General features: G+C 43.9%; 1 protein-coding gene across 11 annotated transcripts in view; it reads left to right on the top strand.

The window, feature by feature from the left end:
* The first annotated feature begins 697 nt into the window (after window positions 1-697).
* The window catches only part of LOC108713737 (F-actin-monooxygenase mical2), a 118337-nt gene continuing 99438 nt past the window's right edge, over window positions 698-19596 (top strand). For 5 of the 11 annotated variants that reach the window (XM_041589725.1, XM_041589727.1, XM_041589728.1 and 2 more), the window contains exon 1: window positions 8050-8419. The gene's annotated coding sequence lies outside the window, so the exon portion shown is untranslated. Of the gene's footprint in view, window positions 817-8048; window positions 8420-19596 lie in introns of those variants that run through there. The other 6 variants (XM_041589735.1, XM_041589733.1, XM_041589726.1 and 3 more) reach the window with 5 other exon arrangements.

A 19596-nucleotide genomic window follows, 5' to 3' on the forward strand; every position in this document is an offset into this window, starting at 1 on the left:
ACTAGTGGTGTTTTTCGATGCACCTGCAATTTCCTCAAAATCGGCGAATTCTAAACAACTTTTTAATTGGTCTTCATTATTTGATATGTTATAGTTTTTTTTTAATTATTTGCCTTCTTCTGACTCTTTCATGCTTTCAAATGGGGGTCACTGACCCCATCTAAAAAAAAACAAATGATCTGTAAGGCTACAAAGGTATTGTTATTGTTACTTTTCATAGCTCATCTTTCTATTCAGGCCTCTCCTATTCATATTCCAGTCTCTTATTCAAGTCAGTGCATGGTTGCTAGGGGAATTCGGACCCTAGTAACCAGATGGCTGAAATCACAAACTGGAGAGCCGCTGAATAAAAAGCTAAATAAGTCAAAAACCACAAATAATAAAAAACGAAGACCAATTGCAAATTGTCTCAGAATGTCCCTCTCTACATCATACTAACAGTTCATTTAAAGCTGAACAACCCCTTTAAGCAGTTATGCAGTTTGTCATGGTTTTTTTTACCCAGAATGCAGTGCGTGTGGGCAGTTGGGCACATAAAGATTTATAATAATTCATATCATTAGTATTTTATTGGAGTTCAGAGTCAGAACCACAGAATGAGAGTTCAGTTCCCCATATGGACTCCCCCACCCCCCCTGCACGGCACCAGCTAATTATACTTCTGTGAATTCTAAATTAAAGACAAACTGTCAGTTCCCTCAGCTCTTCCCTCCGAGGAGCAGCCGAAATCTCATCTGCCCCCGGAGTCTCCTCTCTCCAGACTCGTTCTGCCTCCCTGTGAGCTGCACCTCCGACCCGACTCTTCCCCGGCACCAGGTTTGTTATTGACAATCTCTATATTGCCTTTTGCACTGTCAGTTACCCACCATGTACCTACTGAACTGTCATTACTCCATTCGACTGGTACTTTCCTATTTAAAGTGGACATAAACCCAAAAATAACAAGTGCTTATTGAAAGAAAATCTAATTCTAAGCAACTTCCCAATATCCAGTCATTCCTCCTTCTTACTGGGTCTATAGTTCTGTATCAATGGCATTGGGTTTGTCTGTCACTGTCTGAGCTCTGGTTCTGACTCATGACACAATGTAGCAGAAGCCGACTGATTAACAGATGAAGAACTTCTGACAAGTTGTTTCAATGACAGAACTAGAAGCCCAGTGAGAATAAAGACTGGATATTGGGAAGTAGCTTAGAATGATATAAGTCAAAAACAGTGTTTGGGTAAAGTTCCCCTTTAAAGGGGAGAATATAGAGCCGGGTGGGTGTCGGACATATAGCGGCAGGTCTGTACATATGAGAAGGTCTCAGTTGAACCCGGGAGACATTTATAGAAGTGAATTCGCTGGGCTTGTGAGTTTGTGCCGGTGTTTTCCGCACTGCTGGGAAATAGTTGGAATTGCAGGAGGGGAAGGGGAGAATTAGGAGTCGCACAAACACAGGAATATTATCCTTTAAGGTGGGTGATATGTACCCTGAGCTCAACGAGGGCCTCATATACAGGCAGGTCTTGTTTTGGAAATGGATTGGGCCATTCTGCAGTCGGCTGAAACTTCAATTCCTGAGAAAGGGAAAGTCTTGCGATTTTGCTCAGACGATGAAGTCAGTGAGCAGAGAAGAGTCATGTGACATTTCCCTGGTCAGTCGTGTCGAAAAAGTCACTCGTGGCAAAACCGGCGTGAGTCAACACTATTCGGACGCCCATTGACGGCATCAAAATTTACACGATCGTCAAAATTTAAGCTGGCATCAATTTTCGAGTTTCACAAATTTTTCGCCTGAAATTTGCTAATTTTCAGGGGCGAAACGGGAAAACGGGGTAGTGGCTCTAACAGCAGGTGCAGGAGAATCCAGAGATTATTTCTCCCTGGTACAATTTGTACTTGGTCAGTGGACAGGTCAGTGCCACAGTTTGCCATTTGGGCTCACCTTTTCATTGGTGGGATTGTGTTCCCACCTCTGACATCATTACATATGTGAGATCAGCAGGGGGTGTGACATGGGTCTGGGTGTTGGAGTCCTTTCTCATCCTTGGGCCTGGGTGTTAGAGTCCTTTCTCATCCTTGTGCCTGGGTGTTAGAGTCCTTTCTCATCTTTGGGCCTGGGGGTTAGAGTCCTTTCTCATCCTTGGGTCTGGGTGTTAGAGTCCTTTCTCATCCTTGGGCCTGGGTGTTAGAGTCCTTTCTCATCCTTGGGCCTGGGTGTTAGAGTCCTTTCTCATCCTTGGGCCTGGGTGTTAGAGTCCTTTCTCATCCTTGGGCCTGGGTGTTAGAGTCCTTTCTCATCCTTGGGCCTGGGTGTTAGAGTCCTTTCTCCTCTTTGGGACTGGGTGTTAGAGTCCTTTCTCATCCTTGGGCCTGGGTTGGCAAATCGTGGGGTTATACTCAGTGCTGCCATCCGAGGGGCTGCAGAGGTACTGCACTCAGGGGTCCTGTGATGAAAAAGTGAAATTTGAGGGTAGGAAATCCGGGGGAGGAGTGGATCATGGGTGGAGTTTAGGCATGATTAGGGAGTGGTTGGGGTGGTTTGGGGGGATGGGGCTGTGTATGTAAAGGGAATTTTTTTTATTGGGGCCCAATTTTTTATATATGTCCCACCACAGAGAGCTAATAATTGTGGCCCCCTTAGGGCAGGGCCATCCTTACAGTGGGTGAGATCCATCATTTAGGCCATTGATGGAATAAAAAAAGAGCTGATGGGAACTTACCTAGACTGGGGCCACTGGGAGATCTTCTACTTTCGATCTTTTAGATCTTCTGCCTGGATTTGCTGCATCCCTAATAAGCACTAATGCAGATTTGCTGATATATTGTTATTATTAATATTGTGGTTATTATTATTATTATTACATATTTGGTTGGTGGAGGCTGAGCTGGAGCAGAAATCCTGACAAGACATTACAGGGGGTTCAGGAAGTGTCTCACACTAGTGACTAAGCGATGTCTCAGGACAGAATGATACAATTCCAAGAAAGTGCAAAGTACGTCCTGAACTCACAATCTGAAGGGAACATGATCCCTATTAAAGGGAAACTAATGGAATATTTTCTCTCTTGTAGGATCTGTGTCTCAGAAAATTCTAAACACTGAATGTTTGACATTGATTCCCTGTGGCCAGCGATATCCAGTTTGCCACAAATATCTACTTACATATTTATCATTCTCACGAGAGGAGAGTATGTAAGTGCCCATGGGATGCCGGGGGCTGTAGTTTGGCCTGTAAGCAGCAGTCCTGTCCTGCTTTATGGCAGCTGAGATTCTAGCTATCTGTATAACAGAACATTCTGTCCCAGTGGCTGCACAGATCCTATCTGATCCCCATTGTAAGCAGCAGTCCTGTCCTGCTTTATGGCAGCTGAGATTCTAGCTATCTGTATAACAGAACATTCTGTCCCAGTGGCTGCACAGATCCTATCTGATCCCCATTGTAAGCAGCAGTCCTGTCCTGCTTTATGGCAGCTGAGATTCTAGCTATCTGTATAACAGAACATTCTGTCCCAGTGGCTGCACAGATCCTATCTGATCCCCATTGTAAGCAGCAGTCCTGTCCTGCTTTATGGCAGCTGAGATTCTAGCTATCTGTATAACAGAGCATTCTGTCCCAGTGGCTGCACAGATCCTATCTGATCTCCAGTGTAAGCAGCAGTCCTGTCCTGCTTTATGGCAGCTGAGATTCTAGCTATCTGTATAACAGAACATTCTGTCCCAGTGGCTGCACAGATCCTATCTGATCCCCATTGTAAGCAGCAGTCCTGTCCTGCTTTATGGCAGCTGAGATTCTAGCTATCTGTATAACAGAACATTCTGTCCCAGTGGCTGCACAGATCCTATCTGATCCCCATTGTAAGCAGCAGTCCTGCCCTGCTTTATGGCAGCTGAGATTCTAGCTATCTGTATAACAGAACATTCTGTCCCAGTGGCTGCACAGAAGGTGAATTAAATGAATAGTCACCACTACATTTGTGTGACCCTGAGCCCCATTCTGTGTTTCTGACATGTACCAATAAAGGATCTCAATCTGCCTTGCAAGCGACATTTGCTATTTATTAATATGATCTCAGCCATAGATAGAAGCAGCTATTTATGAGGCTGTTTTAGATCTGGGGATGATCTCGGGGATAAAAATATTTTACCTGCCGTCAGTTCAGCTCAGATACAAAACCCCTCACTCAATAAATCATTAGACAGAAGGTTCTGGTACTTATGTAACAAGAAACTCTCACGCTTCTATGTAACATTCTGCTTCTTGGTATATCATCCTGGTATGGAACAAAAAACAATCGCTGAATATATTGTCAGTGGGAAAGAAAATGCCATTTTAGTGTTAAAGGATTCACCTGTACTTTAAAGGGTAACATTCCCAAGCATTTTACAAGAGAAGATACTCATGTCCCTTTAATTATGCAATACATTTTACAATGTATTTAATACAAGGAAATACCGAGCATAGTTTTATGGGATCTCTCTGTACAGACTATGAGCAAACTTAGGGGACTGTTCCTGCTGAATTGTGCTTAGTACAGGGGATACCTATGCTGCCATAGTTTTATGGGATCTCTCTGTACAGACTATGAGCAAACTTAGGGACTGTTCCTGCTGAATTGTGCTTAGTACAGGGAATACCTATGCTGCCATAGTTTTATGGGATCTCTATGTACAGACTATGAGCAAACTTAGGGACTGTTCCTGCTGAATTGTGCTTAGTACAGGGAATACCTATGCTGCCATAGTTTTATGGGATCTCTCTGTACAGACTATGAGTATCATAGGGGCTGTTCCTGCTGAATTGTGCTTAGTACAGGGGATACCTATGCTGGTATAGGGTTAAGGTATCTCTGTATGCAGATATATGTTGAATCATGTATAATTCATGTATATACCTAAGCAGGAATAGATTAAAGGTGCAAGGTGGGTGCTTCTCCTAAAGTTATGGCTTCAGTATTCCATTACACACCATTTACAACATCATGTCATGCCCCCAGCTTGCTTTCTATAAGGAGAATACAATAAAACAGAGACCCTATGCCAGGTAATTAGGTAAGTTGCTGACAGGCTGCCTGAGAATAATGAAGTTCAATAATAAAGTAATGCAGACTCACTAAGAGAGAAGTGTAGTTGAACAATGCAGAGAAATAATTGCACAATGGCATCTTCACTCTTCCTATAGGAAGGCCACATAAAAACACAGACTGACCTTTAATACAGAGGTACAATACAAGCCCATAGATAGTCATGTGAGACACCAGCCAAGCCACACTCCTGGTTTTTATGGTAGTGACCGTAACTCCTCGATTGTTTCACTCCTTTTATGGTGACGGCACCTGCCCGGGGCCCTGGGTTGTGATCCAGAGTCACTCATTTATGAAAAACTGCCGCTCAGAAATCTCCATAAATGCATATCTGTAGGAATAAATCATTGTTACCATAGCAACCGTTATTACATGCCGGACTTAATAAATAGGGAATCTACAAAAGCTTAGGGTGTGTTGGTGCCCAGTGGAGATGCAGTGTCACCTGGAGATCTCAGTAAGTGCGGAAGTTTTTGGGTTCTGACCTTTATTATAATAATCTCATTCCTAAATCAAGGGGTTAATATGAAGTTGCCCCTCCTGATACATAGAATTGCCCCTACTCGTCTGGGAAGGTTCCCACTAGATGTTGGAACATTGTTGCTGGGAGTTGTTGCTGGGAGTTGCTTCCATTCAGGCACAAGAGCATTCGTGAGGTTGGGCACTGATGTTGGGGATCAGACTCACAATCGGGGTTCCAAGAAGATGGAGTAAAGACGTAGCGTAGGGCACGTGGGGTAAGATGGAAGCAATTTTCCTGCTTATATTAGTAGTGTTTAGTCTTCACATGGGATTGTGGAAGTCGAATTGTTTTGCCAGAAATAACCCTTTTTGTCTAAATGTAATCGGAATTATAGGGAACATGTGTTCCACCGTGTTGTAATGAATTTAACCCAATTAACTGCCTTAATTTCTGTACAGCTAATGACTCTGTCTGACAGCAGAAATAAACTGCGCCCGTGTGTGTTCTGCTATTGAGCCTCTCATGTATCATCATAACAAGGTTACAGATATATAGAAACATTGGGGTGTCACCCTGCTATAGTTCCAGGGGTACCCAGGGTACAAATAAGCACTCACCCCAAATCTCCCCCTAACTGGCCTTCAGACTGGGCCCCCTTAGCTCATAACAAGGTTACAGATATATAGAAACATTGGGGTGTCACCCTGCTATAGTTCCAGGGGTACCCAGGGTACAAATAAGCACTCACCCCAAATCTCCCCCTAACTGGCCTTCAGACTGGGCCCCCTTAGCTCATAACAAGGTTACAGATATATAGAAACATTGGGGTGTCACCCTGCTATAGTTCCAGGGGTACCCAGGGTACAAATAAACACTCACCCCAAATCTCCCCCTAACTGACCTTCAGACTGGGCCCCCTTAGCTCATAACAAGGTTACAGATATATAGAAACATTGGGGTGTCACCCTGCTATAGTTCCAGGGGTACCCAGGGTACAAATAAACACTCACCCCAAATCTCCCCCTAACTGACCTTCAGACTGGGCCCCCTTAGCTCATAACAAGGTTACAGATATATAGAAACATTGGGGTGTCACCCTGCTATAGTTCCAGGGGTACCCAGGGTACAAATAAACACTCACCCCAAATCTCTCCCTAACTGACCTTCAGACTGGGCCCCCTTAGCTCATAACAAGGTTACAGATATATAGAAACATTGGGGTGTCACCCTGCTATAGTTCCAGGGGTACCCAGGGTACAAATAAGCACTCACCCCAAATCTCCCCCTAACTGACCTTCAGACTGGGCCCCCTTAGCTCATAACAAGGTTACAGATATATAGAAACATTGGGGTGTCACCCTGCTATAGTTCCAGGGGTTCTAACCCCAAATCACATCCTTATTGGCCTAAAGGCCCCTTAGGTCATAAAATGTTTAAAACAATCAAAAATATTTTTGTTCCAAATTCAGAATAGGAGAGAATACTATTTTGACTTAAATTCCCTCAAGAAATGTGAGTTTTAGTAAATCAGCTCTTTAAATACTCGCAGCGCAACTTTGTTTCATCTGACTTCAGAGAATGTTACAAACACAACAAAGAGCTCTTAGTCGGTGTTATTGTTACACAAATCTTGTGTTTTCTGACTTTAAACACACAAACTTTCCCTTGGGGAGGTATCTATAGAGCAAATTATAACAGTGTCACAACTTTCCTTGACCCAATGGAATTACCCAGAATTCTCTCCCAACCATTGGCCTCTAATTGGCTTTAGTTGCACATCTCTCAGTTCTGATTGGTTGCTTCCCAGGAACCTGAGTGTCTGATTTGTCTGTGTGTCTGGGAAATACATTATGGCTCCTTTATTAGTTCCAGGGCAGCTTGACTGTTACCCCAATGTTTCTATATATCTGTAACCTTGTTATGAGGGGGCCCAGTCTGAAGGTCAGTTAGGGGGAGATTTGGGGTGAGTGCTTATTTGTACCCTGGGTACCCCTGGAACTATAGCAGGGTGACACCCCAATGTTTCTATATATCTGTAACCTTGTTATGAGCTAAGGGGGCCCAGTCTGAAGGTCAGTTAGGGGGAGATTTGGGGTGAGTGTTTATTTGTACCCTGGGTACCACTGGAACTATAGCAGGGTGACACCCCAATGTTTCTATATATCTGTAACCTTGTTATGAGCTAAGGGGGCCCAGTCTGAAGGTCAGTTAGGGGGAGATTTGGGGTGAGTGTTTATTTGTACCCTGGGTACCCCTGGAACTATAGCAGGGTGACTGTTACCCCAATGTTTCTATATATCTGTAACCTTGTTATGAGCTAAGGGGGCCCAGTCTGAAGGTCAGTTAGGGGTAGATTTGGGGTGAGTGTTTATTTGTGCCCTGTGTACCCCTGGAACTATAGCAGGGTGACACCCCAATGTTTCAATATATCTGTAACCTTGTTATGAGCTAAGGGGGCCCAGTCTGAAGGCCAGTAGCTGTAACAAAGCTCATTACAAAAGGCAAATATAGGGGTACCTGTATGAGGGTTTGGGGGGGGAGTTATTATAACTCGGACTGGGTTTCACCCTTTTACTTATTTTCGCCTCCTACATTTCCCGGCGTCCGCAGCGTGCCATTATGTCACCAGCAGAAAAGTGTCACACAAGCAGCACAAGGACAGCTGGCAGTTAGTGCCTGAGGGCGGAGCCACGTCCCTGCCAATCAGCCGGATCCCCGCCCCCCCTGACACTCCCAGCTGTTCCACTCCCAGCAGAGCGCACAGGCTCAGAGCAATGTGATCCCCGGCTGTCAGACTGGGACACTCGCTACTGCTATAGGGAGAAGCTGTATGGGGGGCAGCTGCTAAGTGTCAGCTCTCTATGGGGCCCTGGGAAAAAGCTTCACATGGTAAGTGCCAGTCTCCTACTTTCTGCCTGTGCCCAGTGCTGATCCAGTAACAGGAGCCTGGGCTTGGTACCTGCTGTCCCTGGGTATTTATAGCTAAACAAGATCCAATAAATAATGTACCAGCTTGTGCCATGCGCTGCTGCTTCTTCCCTTATTATTATTTTAGCAGATGCCCAGGTGAGGGTGGCATTTGGGGTGGGTTCTCCTATTAGGAACTTATTAGCAGCAAAGTGTCACCCTATAAATGCCAGGGGAGCATGTGACCCTCAGCCCACCCTGTCTCTAATGTGTCTTATCCCATAGAGTCTAATGTTCCTCTTTTTGAGGCACTTGCAGTAACTTGTGTGTGATGAGTAACTGCAACTTCCCCTGCGCCCAGTCACTGACCATAATAACGTTTATTGACTCTGTGAGTCTTGGGGGGTGATGGTGGGGGTCCCCTGGGGGGCTGATCTGTATTTAAGAAGGGTACAGATTCAGGGACCCTGGTTTTGTGGGTCAAAATGCCCATAGTCTTTTTTACCAGGGCTTTGCCACTTCCAACTGTGGTTGAACTACAACTCCTAGAAGCTGTCAGAGGATGCTGGGAGTTGTAGGACAACCACAGCTCCTAACCAGTTAATAGCCCTGTATCCCTGCTGATATCCCTCTATTTCCTATTTAATCTGTGTTAACCCCCCGTGGCCCTTTAGTGTTGCACCTTTTTCAAGGAAGCAAGTTGCTCGGCTCTGTACTCAGTGACTCAAGCCCAGCACATGCCGAAATCTGTATCTCCTTCTTATTAATGTTATTAACTCTCTCTCTGGGTGTATTGACGGCTGTTAAAGGGTAAGATACGTGGGAAAATGTAATATCTGTTTATTGTGGTTAATTCTCTGCCGAACATGAGAACGTTATATAAAGGCAGATGTTATGGTTCCTCAGCGACAGTCTATAAAATGCTTCATTTTCATATTATGTAAAGCCTCGTGTCTGCCAGAAATGTTACAGTGTATCGCACAATGCTTTTAAAGGGGAACAACACTTGCTATACATTATTTGCTATTCACTGTGTGCTCAGAACAGCTGCATACTGGTGTGAGGGAATAACTTATTGTGTGCCCAGAGCATTCCTTCTCTGTATATTTGTATTTATACATATGGGAGGAGGAGGTGCCATATTGATTCCCTTAGACAGTACAGTATGAGGGTATAGCTTATTGTGTGCCCAGAACATTCCTTCTCTGTATATTTGTATTTATACATATGGGAGGAGGAGGTGCCATATTGATTCCCTTAGACAGTACAGTATGAGGGTATAGCTTATTGTGTGCCCAGAACATTCCTTCTCTGTATATTTGTATTTATACATATGGGAGGAGGTGCCATATTGATTCCCTCTTAGACAGTACAGTATGAGGGTATAGCTTATTGTGTGCCCAGAACATTCCTTCTCTGTATATTTGTATTTATACATATGGGAGGAGGGAGATGCCATATTGATTCCCTTAGACAGTACAGTATGAGGGTATAGCTTATTGTGTGCCCAGAACATTCCTTCTCTGTATATTTGTATTTATACATATGGGAGGAGGAGGTGCCATATTGATTCCCTTAGACAGTACAGTATGAGGGTATAGCTTATTGTGTGCCCAGAACATTCCTTCTCTGTATATTTGTATTTATACATATGGGAGGAGGAGGTGCCATATTGATTCCCTTAGACAGTACAGTATGAGGGTATAGCTTATTGTGTGCCCAGAGCATTCCTTCTCTGTATATTTGTATTTATACGTAAGGGTAGGAGCTACCATGTAGTTTCCCTGTGCCCATAAGAAACCAGTGAGTATGTCTGTATTGCTCTGCTCTCCCTTGTGATTCAACACTTACTCATGATCTTTTCTGTTACCTTATTCTGCCTATGATATAGTTATGTTACCGAGATCGGCCTTGTGGCTGGTAGCCAGCAAGTCAGATAAAGTCAGAGAGAAGGGGTGTGTGTGAGATTATCAAGCCATTTGTTTCTGGGATTGACATCATGATAGAAATCTCCAGTACAAGCAATGATAAGGGAGCAATACTGTGTTTGCTTTCCCTTTGAGAACATGAGATCAGGGCTAGAACACATTCCCCATAGGGCTGCTGTACATGAGAATCAACCTGGAGGTCAGTATAAACCATTCCATTCCCCGGTTTCCTCTTTAGTTATAGTGTGTTGTTCCCATGAGACGTCCGACCCTCAAACCTGCAGAACATCCTCTTTCTTGTGGCTTCTAATGAAATGACCTCAAATTGGGTCACGGAGATGATTCCACAATGGGCTTGGCACAGCGCAGGGGTTTTCAGGATAATATTAACCACCCCCTTCAGTACCAGTAAAGTGCCTGGCAGTGCCAAAACAACTGATTGTTTACCCTGTGTAACTGGTGGCATGAGGCGAGCGCTTTATTCTGACACTTTATTCTGCGGTGGTTTAACAGGAAAACGGAAGTGCGGGTTCAGCGATGTTGAGGTTGAAATAAGACTCATGTAAATCACAATAGACACTTCGCTATACAGGACACTTTTATTTATCATTGTGCTGTGTATTCTCAGCCCCAAATTGGCTCATACCTGTTTTTGTGATAATTATGTTGGTATTAGGGATGCATCGAATCCAGGATTTGGCCTTTTTCAGGAGGATTCGGATTCAGCTTAATCCTTGTGCCTGGCCAAACTGAATCCTAATTTGCATATGTAAATTAGGGGCGGGTAGGGAAATCACGTGACTTTTCATCACAATAGAAGAATTTGTTCCACTTTTTCCCTACCTGCCCCTAATTTGCATATGCAAATTAGGATTTGGTTCAGTATTTGGCCGAATCTTTCACCAAGGATTTGGGGATTCGGCCGATTCCCAAATAGTGGATCGGGTGCATCCCCAGCTGTTATGCCCCTTTGCTATTTGGATGTGGCGCCTAAAGAGTGCAAGTCTTTGCTGGTGTTGGGGGGCTGGGCAGGTGGAGCAACGAAGCCCTGAACTTATAGTAACTCCTACCAACAGGGTAAGTGCTTTGTGTATGGGCAATACATGGGGTAATTGAGATTTACTGCAGTGCATTTTCCAGCAACAGAGGGGCAATTTCAGCTGCCCACGCACCCTGTGTGCCAGATCCCTAAAGAGCATAATTTCACCCCTAGCCCTTGAGCACTTGCACCTGTCCCATTAGTAAATGAGGTGGATGATGCAGAAGAAGCCCCCCCCCTCCTCCCGTGGTCCCACCGTGGGGCGAGTGTTACATCAGATGATCTTTTTGGAAAAGTCATGGACATAAAGTAAATATTTAGGTGCCGAGGAGGCGGTGATGGAAAGTTCTACAGTCTCGAGGTTCTGCATCGTTTCCCCAATGCTGCAATTGCCCCGGTGCCACAGAGGCCGAAGGCAAAGTTTTTGCAAGACATCAGAATGCCGAGGGTTTATCTTCCCTTTAATCAGAATTTTTTTTTATCTTTGTGCTGTGAATTCTCAGCCCCAAATTGGGTGTTTTTTGGGAAGTGGTTGTGATAATTATCTTGTCATGCCCATTTGCTATTTGCATTCGGCACCTAAAGAGTTTAAGTCTTTGCTGGTGTAGTAGAAAATCTGGCAGTATTTTGGGGGGCTGTGCAGGAACCTCCGGGAACTCTAGGAGCAAAGAAGCCCTGTACTTATAGTACCTAGGATTTAGTTCATTCTCACCTTATCTCTGAGAATCAAGTGTTTATTTCCTTAATGCAAATTCCCTTTCACTGCGGCCGGTTCCTTATTTACACTGGCACAACCAACAAGTGAATGTAATATACTGTCCCACAGAGCATGCTGGGAGCTGCTCATATATATAGATATATATATATGTGTGTGTGTGTATACAGGGGTGCAATAGAGGAAGCAGACCCTGTGACTTCAGGGGGTCTCAGGAGGCCCAAATAATGAGCAATTTCAACATTAATTGGTAAAACAGGGCAATCTCTGGATATTTTGGGGGCCCTATGTGTGTATATATATATATATATATTTATATAGGACTCTGTCCTTGCTGCAAGAGTCAGTTGGTCCCAGTTAAAGAACAAGGAAAGTTAAACTAAAGAAGTAGGTAGAAATGTTGTACATGAAGTTATGTGATTCTGTACCAGCCCAAGGCAACTACAGCCCTTTAGCAGTAAAGATCTGTGTCTCCAAAGATGCCCCAGTAGCTCCCCATCTTCTTTTCTGCTGATTCACTGCACATGCTCTGTGCTGCTGTCACTTACTGAGCTTAGGGAGCCACTCACAATATACAGTACACATAGAATATAAATGTCACAATATAAGGCTGATTAGTAATTAATACACATAATTACTACATGGCAGCACAGAAACCAGTGCAATTAGCATCAGAATTGAATAATCAGCAAACCTATAGCATCAGCTTATATTACAGCCAGGGAAGCTCATTTTCTGCTGGATAATTAGTGACGAGTCCTAAGCTTAGCTTCTCAACAGCCAATCAGAGCCCACTGAGCATGTGAGTGTCACAGACACTTTCCAAGATGGTGACCCCCTGTGACAAGTTTGAAGTCCTGGATCATTGCTGCTATTGACAAGCTCAAACTTTAGCCTCGTGCAATAAGTTCACTATAGAAAATATGACAGTTTTAGCCACATTCATGTTTAGGGTTTAGTTCTCCTTTAAGGCCCTCATACACGGGCCGATAGAAGCTGCAGACAGACCGTCGAGATCCGACCGGCTTCCCCGATCGATATTTGACCGAAAGTCGACCAAATCTTGACCGGTTACAAAAAAATCACGTTGGATCGCGGGGGCAACTGTGCGTTTATGCGGCACATGGTCGGATCAGCCCGATATCGCCCACCTCAATGTGGTCATATCGGGGAGAGATCTGCTCGCCAAACGAGCGGATCTCTACGTCTATGGCCACAATTTAACCCATAGAGGGGAGTGTGTGCCCCCCTGCAGGACACTGAAATGGGCCAATAGGAACAGAGTCAGTACTCAGAGCCCATTGGACTAGGCCTCTGTGAGTCTGACGGAAGGCCGCAGGGAGTTACACACTGAATCCTTGTAGAACAATGAAGTGCCAGAAGTGAAACAAGCAACTCCCGGCCGCCTGTGCAAATAACAGGTTGGCGGCTGAGGAACAAGGAAGGAACTTTAGACCTTGCTATTAAACTGCAAACAGTGACTTGTGATTAAATCATCACTGAGTCTGTCTCTCTCTCTCTGGGGCCAAACTGCCAACTTTGCACTTCTGTTTGCTCTCAGAGTGTAAACACTGATGCTATTTACTAACGGGTTGCTACAACTCCCAGGATCCCCTGAGCCGCAGGTTGAAGGCTGCAACTTTGCAGCAAAACACAAAGTAACACAACATAACAATGTGTATCAGGGGGTGTCACCTTCAGTAGTTTCTGTCCTTTGCTGTTGTGACTACAGAAACAATGTAGCTGAAGTTCTTCATTGGTTATTTATCCTTCACATTTCAGTGTTTCATTTCAGATTGCTAAATCTGCCCACATTTGTTGAGGTGGAGCAGGCGGAAGCGGTGGCTGGCAACTATAAACACCGGCCTGGAGCCGAGTCAAGTCAGTGAGTGGGGACAGGCTGCTACTGAGCGACATGTAAGGACACGGCTAATAGAGCGCTGGCCCTTTAAATCCGTAGCAGGGGTTCATGTCAGATAGAGTTGGTTTGGTCAGGGTTTTGCTGTGAGCTTTAAAGGGACATGACACCGGCTAATAATCGTTTCTTATTCTTGGACTACAACTCCCACAATCCTTCACCGCATCAAGGCAAAAGCATTCTGGGTGTTGTAGTTCAGCCCACCGGGGTCTAGAGTGATGGAAGTCGAATCATTTTCTTGCATAACTTCGCATTGACTCATATATGGCTGATTAAAGGGGAAGTAACCCCAACTATAACATTTTGCATAATAAAAATTAATACAATTTTTAAATAGACTTGCATTTAATTGTCCATGTGTTTAAAGTTGTGTTTGCTATTTTACTAATCCCTGCACTGCTGGTTCTGACTAAGACAATGTAGCAGTGGCCAGCTAATTTCGCTATAGCAGCAGCTTGTGGCTTAGCTATATTAAATGCTGTTGGTCATATTTTCTCCTGATCCCTCACTCCGCCCTCTTGTCAATCATAGCCGGGTCACTCCCACCAACAGGCCACGCCCCCTCCTCTGGACCCTTGTAGCTTTTACTGCCCTCATAAACTCTTAAGGTTTATGCCCCATTTTGGTCCTTCTTTACCCCTGGGATTGTTCTTATTGAGATTCAGGAGTTATGATTAGCTGATGAAGGTGAGTGGGTATTGGTTTGTGACAAAGAAGCTTGCAATCTATAGCAGATGAATGAATGTCTTGGGCAGAAGTGGCCAGTGTTATTCTAGTTTATTATTGGTGTGTTCGGACAGGATTCTGCCTGGTTGCTATGGTCAGTCTCCCTATCAACCAGGGAAATGTTTAAAGGCTGAGCTTGAGAGCTGCAATTTAGAAAAAGACTTTCTTTCAGACTGGCAATATTTTGCTTTGCTGCAGAGAAACCAGTGCAGCCTGCAGCATGCACCTGATTACTAATAAACCCCGCAGTGTGTGCATCTCATCACAGGGGGCTACTATTACACAGGGGGTATCTTCCCTGGCACTTACAGGTTAATACCATATAGACACCTGCCTGTATAGGTATCTGACCAATCCGGTGTTCCCTTTAAACAGTCTAACTGCTCTAGACCAATGAAAGCTGACTCACAATTGGCTGCTGAGGGTTAGTGGGCGGGGATTCTGTTAGTATCAGTTAAGTGGCATGATGGGTAGTGCTGATGGGTGGGTGCATGTCAGTACTATAGCGGGTATAGGAAGGCTTGGCAGTGCCAATAGAAGGGGCTGTATATATATAGGGGAGAGTGTATCCAGCCAGGAACTAAAGCAAATGATAAAAACATCATCAATAAAACCACACGTGATACTTCCCGCCCACGTGTCTCATATTAACTAAGGTGTAATCGCCCTGGTTTCATCAACGACGCCCTGCACCCAGCGGGCACCTCCCATATTATCTGCCAGCTTCTCCCTCCTTTCCCTGGTTGAGTTGGGTGGCGAAAGGCTGTGCCAAGCCGAATTGTACCGGCATCGCGGAACCTGAGGTTTTATTTTCAGGAATATCTTATGTGCCCATTGGGTAGTGGGTTAGTGCCATAGAGAGGCGTTTCTCCTGGTCTTCCTGTGGTTCAGAAGTCGTAACTCACTTTATAAACCAGATTATGAGTCAACAAAGTGGAATATGAAGGACTTTGCTTTCTATTGTTTACACCACTGAGTAGGCAGTTTTACCATTCAGTCAATGTGGAGGACAATTCCAAGTATATTGCCCCTTGTCAGCCAAGCTGGAAATCATGAGGGGGGCTAAATGCTGGCAGCTCCATTGCTCTTAACCAGTGCCAGTGACTTTAAACCCACGTGTGGGGGGCGGCATCCCCCTAATTAGGGGGTAAATATTGGAATGGTATGGAGCGAAGCATTGAACGTGCCGCCATCTGAGCAAATGCCACGTAATCTGAGATCTGCCAGGGGTTCTGCTTCACTGAGCAAATACTCATGTAAAATTAATATGTTCTGTGGCTCATCTGCCCTGAGGACTGGCCCTTTGTTCTACTTACAGTACACAGGCCAGTGTAGCATATTGTGTGCCCAGAACATTCCTTCTCTGTATATTTGTATTTATACATATGGGAGGAGGAGGTGCCATATTGATTCCCTTAGACAGTACAGTATGAGGGTATAGCTTATTGTGTGCCCAGAACATTCCTTCTCTGTGTATTTGTATTTATACATATGGGAGGAGGAGGTGCCATATTGATTCCCTTAGACAGTACAGTATGAGGGTATGGCTTATTGTGTGCCCAGAACATTCCTTCTCTGTGTATTTGTATTTATACATATGGGAGGAGGAGGTGCCATATTGTTTCCCTTAGACAGTACAGTATGAGGGTATAGCTTATTGTGTGCCCAGAACATTCCTTCTCTGTATATTTGTATTTATACATATGGGAGGAGGTGCCATATTGATTACCTTAGACAGTACAGTATGAGGGTATAGCTTATTGTGTGCCCAGAACATTCCTTCTCTGTATATTTGTATTTATACATATGGGAGGAGGAGGTGCCATATTGATTCCCTTAGACAGTACAGTATGAGGGTATAGCTTATTGTGTGCCCAGAACATTCCTTCTCTGTATATTTGTATTTATACATATGGGAGGAGGGAGGTGCCATATTGATTCCCTTAGACAGTACAGTATGAGGGTATAGCTTATTGTGTGCCCAGAACATTCCTTCTCTGTATATTTGTATTTATACATATGGGAGGAGGTGCCATATTGATTCCCTTAGACAGTACAGTATGAGGGTATAGCTTATTGTGTGCCCAGAACATTCCTTCTCTGTATATTTGTATTTAAAATGCCCCTATAACAAACAGGTTTGGAACTTCCCTTCTTGTTTTAAGATGCTGTTTATGAGAGGAGTGAGATTCCTCATGGAACGATGCTGGAAACCGAAATCTGGAACATTTTAGCACTTCAAACACTAAAATCGCGGAACATTGTGACCAAGGGAGTCGGCAAACAAATGGATCCAAAGACAAGGGTGGGGAGGGCGCAGAAAGAATTGCCCCGGATAGACGTTCCCACGTGTTTTGAGTTTCTGAATATAAAATTTTATGGACTGTATCAAATAAGTTCTGCGGTGGGAATATTGTACAGTACGGTGTGTACCACCCAGCTACGCAAGAGCTTTAAAGGGGAACTCAGCCTAAAATTGAAAGAAAAATTAATTCTAAGTAATTCCAGATATATATCCAGATATGTATCTGTTGGGCTGTTCTCTGCACTGCTGGTTCTAACTCCAGAAGCGATGTAGTAGAATCCAGGCCTGGAGGAGAACTGACTTCTGTTACATTGCTTCAAGAGAACCAGAGAAAGGGACAGAGCCCGTGTAAGTAAGGAAAGGAATGGCAGGAGATTACTGATAGGGAGGATTCCTTTGTGTCTGCGCCAGATGCACTTCATTCATTCGCTCTTCCACTGGCTATACTATATATATATATATATATATATATAACCCAGAATTTGAAAGCGCCTCATTTCAGAGGAAAAAGCCTCTGAGAGAACAGCAAATCTGCGGCCCTAATGCCAGGGACACAAACAATGAAGTCTTTCTTAATAAATGAATGTTATGGTTTTCTTGGACTGAGATAAAGTCCTTACCCCAAGAGATTATTGCCTTCTTAGCCTTAATCTAACACAATACACAGTGTTTTCATCCTGTTTATACAATACGAATATTCGAGATTTTAAGCAAAGCCCCCAGTCTGCCCCATGGTTCCAAAAACCTGTGTGTGATATTAAACACTAAGTTATCAATATTAAATTCTGCGTCCCAACTGCCAGCTCAGTGCTGAACTTTCTCCAGGAGCAATAATATTAAACATTAAGTTATCAAGCTTAAATGCATTGTCCCAACTGCCAGCTCAGTGCTGAACGTTCTCCAGAAGCAGTGATATCAAACACTAAGTTATCAATATTAAATGCCATTTCCCAACTGCCAGCTCAGTGCCAAACTTTCTCCAGGAGCAGCTATATTAAACACTTAGTTATCAAACTTAAATTCTGCGTCCCAACTGCCAGCTCAGTGCTGAACTTTCTCCAGGAGCAGTGATATTAAACACTAATTATCAATCTTAAATGCTGTTTCCCAACTGCCAGCTCAGTGCCGAACTTTCTCCAGGAGCAGTGATATTAAACACTAATTATCAATCTTAATTTAAATGCTGTTTCCTAACTGCCAGCTCAGTGCCAAACTTTCTCCAGGAGCAGTAATATTAAACACTAAGTTATCAAGCTTAAATGCTGTGTCCCAACTGCCAGCTCAGTGCCAAACTTTCACCAGGAGCAGTGATATGAAACACTAAGTTATCAAGCTTAAATGCCGTGTCCCAACTGCCAGCTCAGTGCCGAACTTTCACCAGGAGCAGTGATATTAAACACTAAGTTATCAAGCTTAAATGCTGTGTCCCAACTGCCAGCTCAGTGCCAAACTTTCTCCAGGAGCAGTGATATTAAACACTAAGTTATCAAGCTTAAATGCCGTGTCCCAACTGCCAGCTCAGTGCCAAACTTTCACCAGGAGCAGTGATATTAAACACTAATTATCCAGCTTAAATGCCATATACCAACTGCCAGCTCAGTGCCAAACTTTCTCCAGGAACAGTGTTAGCACTGTGGGTAGTGGGGGTCTTTTTTTTGGGAGGCAAACAAACCAAAATCCCCAAGTGTCAGCTGCACTGCTATAAAGGCAGCCCCATTGGCCACTGGAGTAGTGGAAATGGACCTCTAGGACTGATAAATGGCAGTTCCCCATCTCTTTAGAATTTTTTTCCAATTTCTAAAAATTTTTGGAGATGAGTTTGGCAGCCTTGCGCCCCAATAGAAGCACATGGACTGGGGGAGGTCCGTCTTTATCTCTTTAATTCATTTATTCATCTTTAAAGTTTGTGGAAATGTTCTGATCCGCATCCAGCCTGTCAAAAAAGATAATATACGGGGCACTCGGTTGACCTAATTTTCTTTAAAAAATCTCAGCGCAGAAAGGAGGTCACGGCGCCAGTTGGGAATGCAGATTTTATTTTTAGCAAGTTACTATATTCGGATTTTGCCAGAAAGATTAAAAATGGAAAAAATATTGATGTCTTCCCTGGGGGTGGGACTATTGTTCATTTTAGGGTTATAGTCGGTCACCATGGTAACCAGATGGCAGTTTCAGTGGCAAAGCAGAGAGATCACCCCCTTGCAGACAGTCCCAGAATGCATCTCTGGAAGTTATAGAAAAAACCTAATTATACATTTTATTCTGAGCTTTGGTTTTATGACGTCTTATTTGCAAATGGGCGGTGCCGTTGGAATTTAACTGTTTGTGGGAAGTGGCCACAAATATTTTACGTCAATGATGTCACTATCTCTAAAGTGACATTTAAGGAGTGGTTTAGTATGTTATAGAATGACTAACTCTTGGCAACTTTTCTATTGGTCTTTATGTTTTTTTACAGTTTTTTTACAGTTTTTTTAATTGTGTGCCTTATTCTTCTTCTGGCTCTTTTCAGCTTTTAAATGGGGTTA

Source organism: Xenopus laevis, chromosome 4L (genome assembly GCF_017654675.1).
Source record: "Xenopus laevis strain J_2021 chromosome 4L, Xenopus_laevis_v10.1, whole genome shotgun sequence".
Taxonomy (NCBI): Eukaryota; Metazoa; Chordata; class Amphibia; order Anura; family Pipidae; genus Xenopus; species Xenopus laevis.